This window comes from Electrophorus electricus, chromosome 9 (genome assembly GCF_013358815.1).
Source record: "Electrophorus electricus isolate fEleEle1 chromosome 9, fEleEle1.pri, whole genome shotgun sequence".
Classification (NCBI taxonomy): Eukaryota; Metazoa; Chordata; class Actinopteri; order Gymnotiformes; family Gymnotidae; genus Electrophorus; species Electrophorus electricus.
Window position 1 is genome coordinate 2,904,357 of NC_049543.1, and position 16,572 is coordinate 2,920,928.

The window sequence follows — 16,572 nt, forward strand, 5'->3', positions numbered from 1 at the left end:
ATAAACTAAAATTCACCTTCGGTTGTAGACATACATTTGATTGGTGCTCATTTTCCTTTCTAACACCAGTCGTCTTTCAGAAGAAAAGGAAATGGGTCATTCTAATCACTGTCCATTACGGAGCGAGGGAAGCAGAGTGAGGCGAAGAGAGCATGAACTGGGGAGAAGTGGAGGAGAGCAGGAGATGATTGGAGGGTCACCGGTGCAAGGCACGTGTAGAAATTAATTCCCGACTCTGCCAAAGAATCGGTCTAATTCTGTCAAGCGTCATGTTAGAATCGGTCAGAGCACAACGGATGAGGTGAGGCCACGATGCCGCGGAGCCGAGGGCTATGAGGGGCAGGGGTTGCCGAAAGAGGCCTAATGAGACGGAAAGGAAGAGAAAAGGAGAGAATAGAAGAAGTAGAATGGGAGGAAGAGAGGAAGAAGGGCAGAGGAACTGTGGGAGGACTGTAGAGAAGGAATGAGAGTGAGTGGAAGACTCAGCTGGTCCTGAAACAGTTCGGCATTAAGACACAGTAACACACACTAACAGCACACATGCTCAGGACCAGAACATAACAGCAAACCCAGTCAGAATAACACAAATTACAGAATCACTTACTGGCAAACTCAGTCAAAATCAGAGAGTAAAATGGAGTGTTATCTGGACCTAAATCAACAGTACAGTATGATTCTTTACCAAAATTAGCTACTTATTCCCTGAGTTTAAAAATCTCCCTGATGAGGAGAAGCTACTATATGTTGCATTATAGGTAATAGCAGTTGCAGTTGTAGTTATATTATTGTTGTTATTGCTATTATTGGTAGCGGTTGGAGTATTAATGTTGTCTATTATATATTTTGTTGAGCATGTTCATTTCTTTATCAAAGCTTTGGCGATACAAATGTGAATATTTGTAATGCCAATAAAGCACCATTGAATTAAATTGAATTAAAGTAGAAATTGAATTGAATTGAGTTGAATTGAATGAGAGACAGAGAAACAATGGGAGACAAAATGAGAGAGAGAATGAGAGGTGGAGGGTTTTGAGGGCAGCGGGTGGAGCAGTGATGTGGATAGTTAGAAGGGCTGTCCCAGTGCTGTGTACTGGTGCACTGATTCACCATGTGCGTTTCAACCATAAACCCTTCTAGAGCCAGTAAAGCTTCACAAAGACACACAAACATACACTTTTATAGTTCTGCATATTACATTAATAATGAAATGTTGCATAATACACAACATTTGGTGAAGACTTGCATTTCTTTTGGAGGGAGCTGACTCTATCTTTTTGGACTGCAGTAACTGAGTATGCTGCTCCCTGGTTTTGGTCCAGTTCTCCGGTCCTGCTGCAGCCGGGTGTCCAGGTCGCCGCGGCGATGTTTTATCAGCGTGTGCTACATCACCTCCGGATTGCTTTGTCAATAAGCTGGCCAGGCTTGACCTGGCTCCGCCATCTCTTAACCAGCCACACTGACTGACAGGCTGGAGATGGCTGATAATTCAAAGAAATTGGGAGTGTGAAATCTTTAAGGGCCACTTCTTACTGCCACCAAATGCCAGGGTATCTCTCCATCAGCGCGCCGCTTTCACAAGACCTGCCAATGTTAATGGTGGCCTGTCCATCCGTCAAGACCCGGCTTCTGCCAGGATTTATCCCCTGTTTGCCTCCTTATCTCTGCTGCCTGGATGCACTTCTGAGGCCTGGAGGCACTGGAGGTTGTGTGTGCGCTCGTGTGTGTGTGTGTGTGTGTGCGTGCGTGTGTGAGATTGGACGGGGGTGGGGGTGGGGGGGTAAAGGACTACAAGCTTCATTTCATTCTCTCATTCTCTTGCTTTTATATTTGGGACCTGGAGTAGCATCCTTGTGGTTATCACGGTCTCTGTTCAGCACCTTGTCCTCTAAGCTCTTGTTTAGCAGATCACTGATGCTATGGAAAGTGGCAGACAGATTGGGGAATCTGGATGTGATAACATGTAGTGTTTGGGGGCATGCCATGGGACTGCACATGATGTGTCGGTATTATGACATGTTTATTATGTTTATTATTATCTATATTTAAATGATTGCTGCTGTTTATTAACTTGGAAGTCTGACAAGCAGTCACAAAGACAAAATAAGGGAACTTTTCATGAATGTGTGTGAATACTATGAATACTTTTCTTTAGCAATCGGGATCTAGGCCATTTTATTACTTATTAAGCTTAGACATTTTAGAGCCACAGAAAATAGCAATTGATGTTTATTATAAAAATTTAATTTAGATTCGTGATTAAGAAGTTAAGTTAAAAGAAAAATAATTCAGCTTTTGTAGACTCAGTGTCACCTTGAGTCTTCATCAAGCTGGTAGATGAAAATCTACAGAGCATATTCGTGAGCAGGTGTAAAATAATGTGCGTATTAACATTGTTAATCTTAAATTTCTTTAGTTGTCATTACAGCCTTAGACTGTTTGGAATTTTCCTTGATGTGTTATTAACATTAATAGACAGTCACTTAACACATATTCAACATCCTAATGGCATCGGAAGATGAATAAAGATTACAGCGTAGTGAAATAAATAAGTTTAAAAGGGTATACTCTTAATAATAAATGTGTTAAAAGCAGCACATTTCATATCTTCTGTGCCCACCCACTTCAACACCGCCCTCAGCACCAGTCCAGTTTAAAAAAAACATATTAATTCCAAGAGCAACACAAAATGTGTCAAATCAACAACACATGAATGCACTGCCATCCCACATGCAACCTTTCAAAAATATGGTAGTATGCAGTACATATCTTACTGATGAATTATTCTGTCAATTCAAATTACTGTTTAAGGAGCGAATAACCTCTGGATACGAGTTCTACACCTAATCTGTGTGGAGCTCTAGGAGGGGAAAGGTGTGGTAGAAGAGGTGCTTGCTAATATTTAAGGCCTTCCGTTATAGGTGGGACTTGTACATTGAAGATAACTGATGGCAGAGGATGCAGAGTGAGCATACTCTCTGTGACAGACTTATAGAAAAGACGCGGGGCGTCATTTTTAGGCGGTCTGTACCTTTAACTTTAACTTTCTGGGAACGTGTGGTCTTTAAAATCTTTTGTCTTTAAATGGCCATGCCATTTAAAATCAGCTGCTATAACTGTACCAAGATATTTAAACCTCAGTTCATCATATCTAACATTTCCTTCACGTATGCTGATTCATTCATGCCCCACACTAATCGATAGAGATTTAGATATTTTGCCATGCACCATCTGCTTCGTGTCCTATAAAAAGTCCAGGACTCACACGCGCATTACTTCATCTGTTCCCATGCCCATTCATTTGGTAGAAAGCATGTCCAGTATAATTGTATTGAATGCAGAATTATATTCCACAAAGAGAATACTGACGTATGACCAGGGGGACTGGAGACCCTGAGAAGTATTACGGAGCCCTAAGTAGACTACTTTATCCACTACTCTGTTCTTTCCGTATGCCAGCCGATACTGGTCAAGATTCACATTGGACAGACACTTCTGTATCAGTCTCTCAGACACCTTCGTTACTACGGAAGTAAATGTCAGTGGCCTTTTGCCCTCTAGGATTTTGTATCCGTAGCAAACACCGAACCTTAGGTTGAGACTGACTCGTGACAGACCTCGAAGCAAAATTTAGTGAACCATCTTGTTGCTGAACGTTCAGTAAATGTATTAAGATTGTCTTGTAGGTCTGGATTGTCATCAAACACTGATACTGTGTCCATTCTGCATTCTGCTTTTCAATTTTGCTCTATATTTAACTTTTTCATGGGAGAAGACAAATATTGAACATTACTCATTAAAAGAAAATGTTTGATAACAATAAACTGCAAGCAAGAAGCAAGATAAAACTTTTGTTTTTCTAAATATTTTAGAATACCAAAATGTGATTTTGCTGTGAGATTCATTGGTAGAATATTCATTTGCCATCCATTCCAAAATGACACGTTTCTCATAGCACATGCATTATTATGCATTATTAGAATTTAAATAATTTAAACATTCCAAAACATGTGTATTTGCAAATCAAATTTGTCTACCCTGTCCATAACTTGAAACATCCATATAAAAATAATTTTTAATTCTCAGAATCTGGGGGGGGGGAAGGTTGTTGTCAGATTATTTTAATTTCTGCCTCAAAATGTCTTCTGCAACTTATTCATTGAAGCAAATGATTATATGCTTAATAAGTAAAGATTGGATCAGTGATCCATCCATATTTCTTCACAGCATTGTAGTGCGCTGGCATGGATTAGATGTCTTTACATGATATGATATTTACAATTACAGCATTTAGTTGACACTTTTATGCAAAGCATCTTACATTATGTCTGAATACAATTTGAGCAATTGAGGGTTAAGGGCGTTGCTCGGGGACCCAGCAGTGGCAACTTGGCAGTGGTGGGATTTGGCAACCTTCAGTAATTTAACCACTGAGCTACCACTGCCTGATGTAGTTTAGGAAGAGTTTTGTAAATGATTTATTTAGTATAGAATAAGGAATTGTGCAATAATAATATTAGCCATTTATTAATATAATAATAATAATAACAGTATGCTGTATAATTTATATAATTGAGCAAATTATTTAAACAATCAAAACATGACAAAAGCGATGACAAAAGATGACAAAAAGATTTCAGGAAGTTCACAAATGGAAGAAATTCAGCAGCATAGCTGCTCTTCCCAGGAGAGAGCATCTTCCCAGGAGACAGCATCTTCCAAAGGTGAGTACAAGGTCACGCCATTAATTACTCAGACAAGTGAGAAAGAAGCCCAGGTTGATAGCCTAAAGATGTAGCGGCATCTCCTGGTCTTGATAACATCGATGTTCGCGAGTCTAACCATGAGGAAAAACACCGAACAAGACAGGTGTTCATGGGACGTTACCACAGCAAAAAGCACTGCTCCCCAAAAGAACCATCGCTCCGTGGCTCAGGTTTGCGAAAAAGGCCACATGGATGTTTCACAGTCCTACTGGCACAATGTTGGGTGGACAGACAAAAGTTGAATTTTCTGCTAAATGTATACATTTTTATGTTTGGAGAAAACACCACACTGCATGCCTACAATAAACCATCACCTTAGCTGTGAAGCATGTTGGAGGGAGATGCGTTGTTGTGGGCCTGATTTGTTGCCTCAGTCCTCAGGGCCTGGACAGCTTGCAGTCATCGCGGGACCCCTGAATATATAGATCTATAAATAGAGTACTTTTTTGATCCCTGAGAGAAATTGTTTTCTCAGCAGCATACAAGACACATGAGGCATGAAATCCAGCTAGGACATAAAGTTGTCAGACAATAAGTGATTAACAGTTCATTTCAAGGCCCAATGATGGTAAACTGTTAAGTGATTATCAAGTGATTATACTGTGTTTTAGAGTGACAGTCAAAAATAAAGTGCAGTGAACAACAGTGGCCAGTGAAATGAAGCAAATCCATTTTATGCAAGCAAGCGATGTGGTGAAAGTGTGTGTGAACCCTGTTCTGGGAAGCTTATCTAACAGTGCGGGTGAGTTAAAGAGTCTAATAGCGGTTGGTATGAACCACCTCCTGTAGCACTCTCTCCCACCGCGTGGCTGGATCAGTCTACAGCTGAAAACAACCTGATGGTTAGGTGTTAGATGGCCATGGCGGGGATATGAGGAACCAATAGTTTGGACCCAATCCTCTCAGAAATGATCGCCTCCAGGGAGTCCAGGTTACTCCCCCTGATCTGTCCAGCCTTCCTGATTACTTTGGTTAATCTGCTGTTATCACCTGCCTTAAATTCACTTCCCAGTACACTGTTGCATAAAAGATGGAGCTGGGTCCAGCCAACTTGCTGAAGCTGTATCAACGAATTCTACAGATGGATGTCAGGGAACCCTTGCTGTGATCTACAACACAGATCTTGGGTCGTGCAACACGTTAGTAATTCATCAGAGTGGGTCAAACAGAGGAGGTTCTGTACTTTACAATTGCCAGTTTCAAGTCCTCAACCAATTTGAAATGCTTTTTGAATTAGGATCCAGCAAAACGAGATAAGGGGTGATTTTGAATCGTGACACTGAAGCAGTAGCTTGGTGACTGAGCTGAGTGCTGGTGTGTTATGATGGTCAAGACAGTGTTGATGTTAGAGGGTCATGCACTTGCTTCACAGAAAGTGGCATTATAAAGTTGACTCTGGTGCATAGAGGTGCTTGGTGGATCTCATCTCCCCACACCTCACTGCTCAGCTCACCTGCCCCATGGGAGAGTCACTATGGTCACTATGGTCACTATGGTCACTATGGAACCTGGAACTGAAGGAGCTGAGAGAGATGGAGAGGAAATAAATGGAAGAAAGTAAGATGGGAAGATGGAAAAAAGAGTGCAAGAGAGAGGGGGGGTGTGTGGTAGAGGGGGGAACATATTGGATGGACCACATCTGCTAATCCAAATAAGTTTAGTTTAGAGACACTGCCCTCTGTTTGCTCTGTGTGCATAAAGGGAAGCCATTCAGAGAGAAAGCGTGAGAGAGAGTGGGAGGGAGGAAGAGAGAGATGTTCCATATTTAGCTACTGAGATGTTTAAAGTCTAAGCCAGTGTTCACTGTCACATTAAAGTGAGTTCCCAGGCCGACACATCTCAAGCTGTTCAAACACCCATTAGGATGTTTTGTTTCCCATATGCACTAACGGAGGGGGAGGGGGGGGAAGAAACTACAGCAAAAAAGGGTGGGGGGTGGGTAAGGAAAACGACGGAAATTTATCAAGAAACTTCTGTGATATTTAATGATCCTTGTATGCAGAGGGGAAGCCCGTGTAGCGTGTCGCTGCTGCCAAATACCGATCCCCTAACTTAATTTCCTGCTCAATTGCTGTTTTATAGTGCATAGTACAGTGATACCAGCTAGTAATATAGAAAACAGATTGCCTGCGTAGCCAAGTGGAGCTGAGTGCTGGAGAACCTGCTCTCTCCGGGGGGCTCTGCCGGTGGGCTCCACTAAACCAACAAAGCCAGGCGCTTCTGTCTTCCCTGACTGGCAGCAGCTGGCTGGGATGTAGGGCGAGAAAGTGCTGGAGACTTCCAGAGCAAGTGGGTGGAGGAAGAGGTTACGCCATAGTAACAGGCGAGCTCGTTTACATCGTGGCTATTCCGTTACACTGCGGTGCTGTGTGCTATTAGTAAATGTTTCAGTCTCCTAGAGGTACCGTGTCACGTAAATTTGTCTGATTCACATTTGAGGCTACGTTTCTTTGGTCTTTTTTCACAGCTCTGAGTCCTCGGATACAGATACAGACAAAGCAGTGTTGTCCTTATCTGTCACGCATGTTGACGTGTTGCAGGCATTTCACGTGTTTCATTTTAATGAATGTCTAATTAATTCGTGCAGCCGTATACGTCCCCCCCCCCCCGCCATAAGTGCATTTCCCATATGCATTAGAGACTCCAGCCTGTCTCCCTTTCAGCCTTCCCCCACTCATGTACTCTGCTCCCAGGAGTCAGAGTCAGACACGCACGCGCATGTGCTGCAGGGCCACTGGAGAGAGTGTGTTTGAACTGAGACAGCTTGTCAGTGCAGTCCACCTCCGTAACGCAGCCCATGGGCTTACCTCAGATACATTCCCTCCACTGCTGCGTCCCACTCTACTGGCTCTGCTGTAAAGTGGATGAAATAAGGAGATGTCAATAGCACGGTTTGTACCCCCCCCCACACACACACACACACACACACACCCCGATCAATAATCCTCGAAAAACCAGCAGTGCCACTGGCTTTCCGGGAGAAGCGGGAGTTTACTAACACGGGGAGAATGGTAAACGTGTCTGCTTTATTGGGTGGTTTTGTGTGGTTTCTGGATTTGAAAGCCCGTGTTGCCTGCTGCAACTAAAAGTAATCAGGATGTTACAGAAACTGACGACAGGGTCCTGCAGACATTGTTGTGATGTACTAAAAGAGATGTAATGACGCACATAACCATGGGGCATAGGGACTTAATAGAGGGATACAAAGAAAAGCATAATTTATTTTTTTGTATTCACACTACAAAAGAGTATTATAGATATTTAAGCCATGATGCATGTGTATCACTGCAATTGTATTCAGTACCGTGTTTAAGGGTGTTAGAGATACATACTGCACATGAACACACTTTGGCCTACATTTTTTTTCTTAAAGATTTTGTTATTTCTGACCCTGAATTGATATTATTAGCTTGTGTTCTCAGTTGCCTTTGTGTGTGCGTGCATTCATTTCCACAGGCCATTCCGAGGGTTAGTTTTAAAACAGTCTCGGGTAATAAAAGTGTCGTAAAGAGAGTGTCATTAGGGACAGAAATGTTTATGTTGTGTACACACTGTTGTCCAGTTACTACCAGCACAGATCATATTGAAATCCCACATGGACCACAGGTCGAAGTTCCTCTTGTAGACTCGCTTCATGGCTTACATAGTTCAGTGGCGTCATCCAACCTGGAGTGCCCCTTGTTCACACGGACTTATACCATACACTGTGTTTCTACTTAGCTAGAGAGGAAGGTCAGCAAGCATGTGTATTAGTCTTGGGTCTGCATGCGTCACTCCAAACCCAGCGAAGCGTCTTTCCTTTCCCCTGTTTTTACCAGATTTACATATTTGTTTTGACTAATGTTCTGTTATAGGCCACTAAAGACCTATAATAACACTGTTTGGGTTTCAGTAATGACTAGTGCCAAGAACTGCAGTAAAATAAGACGGGATGGGTGGCAGTTGTCACGGGGATTTTCATCACAGCTGAGGGTCCGGAGTGTTTAAACATTTTCTTTGACAAATGCCTTCAGTTCGTCAACCTATCACTGGAATCAACACAGTATGCTTCTTAGGACTCCTCTCCTTTCCCAAGAGAGGAGAGCCATGCTGAGATTTGTTTCTCTGTGTGTGTGTGTGTGTGTGTGTGTGTGTGTGTGTGAGAGAGAGAGAGAGAGAGAGAGAGAGAGAGAGAGAGAGAGAGAGAGAGAGAGAGAGAGAGAGAGAGAGAGAGAGAGAGAGAGAGAGAGAGAGAGAGAGATAGATTTGGGTGGAGTGTGAGTAAATTCTGAGGAATGTGATAATTATTTAACAAAACTGAGTATATTTTCTACTTCTCTGGCATGCAGATGCATGGCAAAATCAAACTCGTGTGAAGGGCAGTACAATAATTAAACCTCATATTATGGCTATCCCTCTGAGCACAATACAAGCCCACTCCTGACTTCAGGAAGCAATCATTTCTGCAACAAATTGCTTGTTTACTTGCACTAGTCAGTAATATATTTCTGATCAAAGGCAGAAATGTCAGGAAAAAGGTTGCATTTGTGTTACTCTGGGAGGGAGGAAATCGTGCGTCCCAGTGGGCAGAGGTAGGCTGTAAAACAATCCCTCTTCCAACCGCACGGCGAGCGCCCCTGCCGAGGCCAGAACTTGAGCGGTACTAGACCTGACCCTTGGAGCACCGCACAGAATGGACCCATCTGCCTTGGGATCACTGCTCAGTACCGCCACACACCATGTCTCACTCCTCGTGTCATGGGATGGTGAGAATGATCTTTTGCTTCCCGAATGCCTCAAATGTTTTACATTTTTATATTAGTGATGGTCACTTTTGGCTGAGGATGAAGTCTGATTCATGCCTCATGTAGTTTTGTTATGATGTCATGTTGTTACTCTTGTAGTGTTGTAGAGGAAACTCCAGGGACATTGTTCATACAGTAAATTGTGTATTTAGTGGTTTATAACCTTTTCTGTACCTCTTATTTGACAAGGAATAGCAGCCTCATTCCTTGGAAGTTTGTTCATTTGATTTAGAGGCTGGACATCGTGTTCTTACGTTCCCTTCACCTTTGGCTAGTTTATCATATGCGCTAGTTATATTTAGAGCCAAATAAATCATATTTGTTTTCTCTGAGGTATATGAGTTGACATATGCTCTCATAAAAACTGAATTCACTACCAAACATAGGCGAGGAAAATAGGTTGGGTGTTTTAAGCCAATCTCCGAGCGGTTTTATTTGATTTTCCAAATTGCTTAAAACATTGCCTCCAATAAAGTAATAATTTGATATCATAGTATAACTCCAGGCCATGACTTAAGAGGCCCACTTGTAAATGTTTAAAGTGAAAACACGAGTGCGTTCCATGCTTTCCTGTCCTCCTCCGCGGACAAATGGCTGCCAAGCTTGGTTAACTCTTTTAGCAGGGCGCTGCACGGCTTCCAGTTTTGGTGTTTTTTTTTCCCCGCGGCACTAGAGCCTGTGTGTTGAAGGCGACTCCAAAACCGAGCGTGAACTTCAAGCAAAGGTTAATGCCAGTCACTGTTTTCCTTCTTCTGGCTTATTTTTCTCGCGGGTTGAACCACCCACTTAGCTTAAGGTCACAAGGCGAGGCTAATGCCGCGCACAAGGGGCTGCCCGCAAACTCTGCCCCCTCTCCTCCATTAGATGTCCCACTAGGCTTCGACGTGTACCGCCTCACTCTGCCAAGTCAAATAGCACTTTTAGTGAATTGGGAGTAAGTTTTAAGTGGGCCAGGACAATGAAGCCAACCCTCTCATCTTTTTAGCTCTAGTTATCTCTTTGTGTGCTAGACTGTGAAAACTGCTCTTGTTGCGAGAGTTAATCTTCATTTTTTTTTCTTCTTTTTTTTCCTCCTGTAGATTATTTGGAAACAGACCAATTGAGTGGCGGAACTAAAGACTCCGCCCTTCAGAAAGGAGAAAAGAGGCAGTTCCGCGGCACGCCGCGCTACCCTTCGTCACATCTCTTCTCTCTCGCCTCCTCTTTTCTCCGTTTCAAATGCTCTGCCTCTCTTCGTACTTGGATAACAGCCACTTGCAAGGAGTGCTGGGGTTGAACACAGGCTCTTGATGTGACAGCTTTTGATTATGGGACCCCGTTCTTCGTCTGAGCGTAATTTTTATTCCACCTCTCTCAGGTTATTTCAAAGGAGGGCGCAATAAGTTCATTGATCCTCACTCCTTTCACTATTCTCCTTTTCTGACTAAGGCACTGAGTATTAATTGGCTGTGACACACAATCGCCTTTCCCAAACTTACACGTTCAGTGAAGACATTGCAGTTAGGGATTTTAATTTACTTTTTTATTTATTTCTTTTTTTAAACCCAGTGTTATTATTTTTGTGAACAATTAAAGTACACCAATTTTAGTAATTCTGGGAATATTCCACAGTTCGTCCATGCCTTGAAATGTTTTTCACTGGTTGCAATAGCCATAAGATTAGAGTTCTAGATGATTATTCAGTCAGAAATGTTTAAGGCTCAGAGCACACTTAGCTTGTGTGATTTTGTACCGCTGCAGTAAAGTTGTATAATTTATTTCAAAATGAAGTTTCAGCTGTCCCTAGCATTTGTCTGTGAGCCTTTGGTCTGTGCACATATAGGTAATACAGATAGGCCTGAACTTAGATTTTTGTGGTGATAAAGGTGTAGCATCCCGTAACCCATCATAAGATCTTAAAATAAAATAAGAGATTTGTTCTATCCTACACTTCTACAGTTGCATCAGTAAACATTTTAGTAAATTAGGTATGTGTAAATTAGGTCTGTTTAGTATATTAGGTATGTGTATATTAGGTATGTGTACGATTATGCGAGTGTCCTGTGGCATCTTGGTCACATATAAGAATAGAGCTGATAATTGAAACATTGTGATTAGAAAACAAAAAATACGAAAAATTTGGAATGATGATTAGATTCCACAAAGCACTCTTCAAAATATATGGTCTTTGAAACCATCCCTGCAGCTGTAGTCCACAAAGCTGTTCTGCATTGTCCGTGGAGATGGAAAACATTCTAATTCGTGCAGTAGCGACAGTGTCCCGTTAAGGAATGCAATGCGAATTCTAAGCATTGTATAAGGGACCCGAACGTCACCGCGTCCTCCGCGACAAGCAGCTAATGATGGGCTGATTAATCTTTGTGCTCCGCATGGCATAAGCGTGCCTGGCTCGTGCGTCTTGGATGGGAGGGCAGCATGTCACCGTGCTTATTCACTCACGTTGGCCTAATGAATCACCTTCAATGGTTCTGTTACATTTGCTGAAGGTATGGGACATATCACAGACGCACTGCAGGACGGAGACTTAATCACTTGCTGGAGGCTAGTTAGCATGTGCGGCGGCTGGTGCTAATAATTATTTAAAGCTCTGCTCTGTCTGAAACGATCAAGCTTATATAGGATATTACGGATAACGTTTTAAGCAAAATGCATCAAATACTTTAAATGCAAGCAAAGCAGAGAGATGTCCTTTTTTCTATTGTCACTGAAAGGACAGGAAACAGCTGCCATATGAATGTTGTACGTCAAATCGAAATGTACAAAGGTCTGTTTACTCAGTGTAAAAATGCACAAGTATCTGGATTCCTTAAAGACTTATCTCATCAGACCTGGTGCGAGTCAAAAGGCTCACGGTTTAGCGCTGCACTTTGTTAACAACCCTGCTCGGAGCGATGGAAAGCACGATGAGACATCCTGAATGGCCACTTGAGTCGGCGTTCGAAAATTGAGGACATGATCCAGGGGACACTTGTCACCACCTGGTACCCTGAAGCAGAGGTCAGGCTCAGCCCCAGCAGGGCCAGCGGCTAGCTGCTGTCCGGGCCTCCCTGAGTGCGCCGCCGTGGCATTAGTTCAACAGCCAATTTGTGCTTCGCTTGCAGGAGTGAAGGAGACAGCGCTAGCTGTGTGTTCAGGCCGGTGCTCGCAGCATTGCGGGAGGGGGGAGAGATCACGAGGCCAGCCCCAATCGAGCTGCTGCTTGCAGGGGGACCAGCTGGTCTTGCACGTCCTGGCAGACCTCCAAGCCACTCACCCCACCCTCTCTCTCTCTCTCTCTCTCTCTCTCTCTCTCTCTCTCTCTCTCTCTCTCTCTCTCTCTCTCTCTCTCTCTCTCTCTTTCTCCTCTCTTCTTCTTTCACTCTGTTTGATCCTGCTTTGATTGGGGTGTATTTCTGAAGGCCAAGGGGAGGAAAAGATTCAGCTGTTCCAAAACATTGAATTTGAAAGCAACAGGCAATATAGAGGAAGGCTGCAAAACCCATTAGCTTCCTAAATTATTTTCTCTTGTTTTGAAGTAGACGTTTATATGTCAGAGCATTATAACATTTATATTGCCCAGATTTATAAGAAATATGAAATTGTACATGTTATTGTAGGATTGCCATATAAAGAATTAAAGTAATGTATTGTGCATACCATAAGAATAATCGTTTGTCAGATCTCTTCTATCTTGCTTACTTAGACTTCCCTGCAATAGGTGAAATGGGGCACAAAGGAGATGTTTAAAGCATTTACACCTTACTTGCTCAAAGACTATACCAACCTAATTGACCCACAGATCAACCACAGTTAAATTACTTCCTCTGCTCCCTGTCCTCTTTGTGGGATTACGCTCGTATTTGATGGTAATAGTGCACCACAGATTAGCATTTGCGTTTAGACTATAGCACAAGCTAATAAGATTTAAATTCTGTTAAAATTTGCTTGCTTTTTGCAGTTGCCTCTTCTTGAAGTAACCTTGTTCAGCATCACCGTTTGCAAATATTAGAGGGGGCTAATCTTTGATATTTTACTTGTAATGTAGCTTGTAACAGAGGGGTCACACACCACTGTCACCTCATGTACCTTATCTGGTCATGAGAGAGAACAGTTAACCCAGTGTTGGCATTCCCTGTGGAAATGACTCTTAAGTCAAGATCACTTGTTAATTAGCCTCTTAACTGCAATATTTACAAAAGCAGTTGGGTGATATTTGGTTTCATCTGTTTCATCATGCTTAGATGAGCCTGTACATAGCTCTAGGCCCCTGCCTTTGTGTAATGTTTCTTCTAGCTATTTTAATGACTGTAATTGCTCTTTAGTAAATGGGCTCCACAGCACATATTTTGAAACTGGTGTGCATCACAGCCAAATATGTTTTAAGGTAGTTCCATAATCTGTTATCTCTACCAGTAACTCAGAATAAACTGATTTGCCACTGGTTTCATTGCTTTCAGTTCTGTTTTAAAGCAGTGGCAACCCAGATATGCTAATAATACTTTAAAAGGTAAGAGAAAGAAGAGGAAGACCATAATGATGACACTACACAAGGTAGATACTTTAAGCACTATCTCTGGGTTTGCCTGCTAGTCCACGGTGGCCAACCTTTGAGCAGTCAGTGCAGCAAGATGCATAATTTTTGTGAAACGAAGTCTGAAAGAAAGTTTACATTCACTCGTATATCTTAAAACATGTCTTTTAGGTGCCTCACTGACAGCTAATTGATGTTAATTGTTGCAATTACTGCAAGTAATATGGATTAATCATGAATGTCAGCTTCAGAATTTACGATACTTTACATAATTTGTTAATGAAAACAGCTAACGCAGGAGACCAGGCTAGGACTGGTGTGTGAGCGAAGTTTAATTAACTGTTTGTTTTAACTGCCTTTGCTGACTATGCCCATAATAAACCTTTACCTTCGCCTCTTGGCCTTTTAAGCTTGAGTGATTATTTGGCTTTTTTTGCAGTCCATTAACTAAGAGTGGCAAAAGTTGCTGCAGTTATTAGCTGTGCAGTGACCATGTATGACTTGGCTGTGTACGTCTCTGTTCACTACTGGAGAGTTTGGGCCCCAGAGCCACTCTGGCCCCGCGTCCATGATGGCTTCCACAGAACTGCCGCATTAAATAAATCCACAGTGCGGTGCGAGTTATTCTAGTCCGCTGAATAAATGCGGCACAGCGACGCCACGACCCAGGTTTTTTTCTCTCTCCTCCCCACACTCCTCCCTCCACTGCCTGGATTAGAGGGTCGTTTTACAGCCGAGCACGAACACGTTCCCGATCGCTGCGGCTGAATTACTGTTACGTAGCTTGAGGCCTGTGTTCAGAATCACTGAATAATTGCAATCAGATTATTCTAATCAAGTGCTGGAACTGTAATTATAGGTTGCAGTTGTTTAAACTGCCCCGGAAGTCCCCGTCTGCCGATTGTGGGCTTATTAAAAGTTTATGTCCAAGATAAATTTAACGAAGAGGACTCTAGTCGTTTGGTGGCTTCAGAGGTACCGTGCGTATGGAGTAAGGAAGGTTTCTCATCTGAGGTGACTGGGTGCTGCATGGTTGCTGCCCAGTGCCCTCATCCACCCTGGTTCATTATCATCGAGTGCATAAATAAATAAACAGGCATGGAATGGAAATATCTTACTGTCCTCATTTGCATATGTTGCTGATGACCTCATTTGCACCTGGGCCCATGTTTCATGTCAATGTGAAATGTTAGGTGACTTCCACCAAGCCTGTCAGGGAGGCGTGCGAATTACAGTCCCCGTCTGGGTGGAGGCGGAACCGCCGCCATAATCCGGTTTACGCATATCCTCTTGTCACCAGACGTGGATGCAAGAGAGGAGTGTGTGTGTGTGTGTGTGTGTGTGTGTGTGTGTGCGTGCGTGTGCACACGCGTGTGTGTGTGTGTGTGCGTGTGCGCACGCGTGTGAGTGTGTGTGTGTGTGTGTGTGAGTGTGTGTGTGCATGTGCGTGAGTGTGTGTGCATGTGCGCGCGTGTGTGCGTGCGCGTGCACGTGTGTGTGTGTGTGCGTGTGTGTGTGCGCGTGCGCGCGTGTGTGTGTGCGCGTGCGCGCGTGTGTGTGTGTGCGGGTGTGTGTGTGGGGTGTGTGTCTGTGTGTCTGCATGTGCGGGTGTGTGCATGTGTGTGTGTGGGGGGGGGGGTGTGTGCGGGTGTGTTTGTTTTGTTTCGGAGGGGTATCGTCGGAGCTCATAATTCAATATGACTAATTGCGGTGGCTGCTGCCAGCTCAGGTGTCTTACTGACACAAGTTGGCCCAGCGGTAATTGAAGCAGACCACAGTTCTGTGGAGGGCGGGTTGAGTCCTGGAGAGGTGGACCCAGCAGAAGCTCCAGCTCCACACTCCTCTGCATGCACCGCTCCCTGGACATGTTCTCTCCCATCTGGCAGGCTAAGTGCCTCCCTGCCTGGCCCTGTCCTTGCTCAGCTGTGCCAGAGACAAGACACGGTTAATTTACAGTAAGAAAATCGGATGCGGAATAGCAGCACCTATGTGCTGGAAGCACGAGCAGGAGAGCTTATGGAAAAGTGATGACAATGGCTTTCAATGCTATCGCTGATCCTTCATACCATGCTCCTGGGTATTGTCAGGAAAAAGCAGGTCACGTCGTAATCTCTTTGTCATGCCCATAGAAGGCCTTAATCCCATATACACCAGCAAAGAGCGGTATTTGCATATCTTGGGGGGATTGGAATATGTGATATATCATAGAGCTGGCATATTTCTGGACTGCTTAGCATTGCTTACCATCGCTCAAACATATATGATGCATGAATGAGTGAGGTCAGAGCCAGTATGTTTGTCTAATTAATACTGGCTAAATTATATATTTTAGGGAATGCTGGGGTAACAACAATACTGACATATATGAGTCATATATATATATAAAGTGCTTTACGCTTATACTGAAGTGGTTGGTCATTGTGTTTAGTGCTAGTTTCACGTCTTCATGTACATATTCAGTCATGATGCAGTTCTCCTGCACATCACCTGTGTTACATGTTTGACCTTGGGGCTG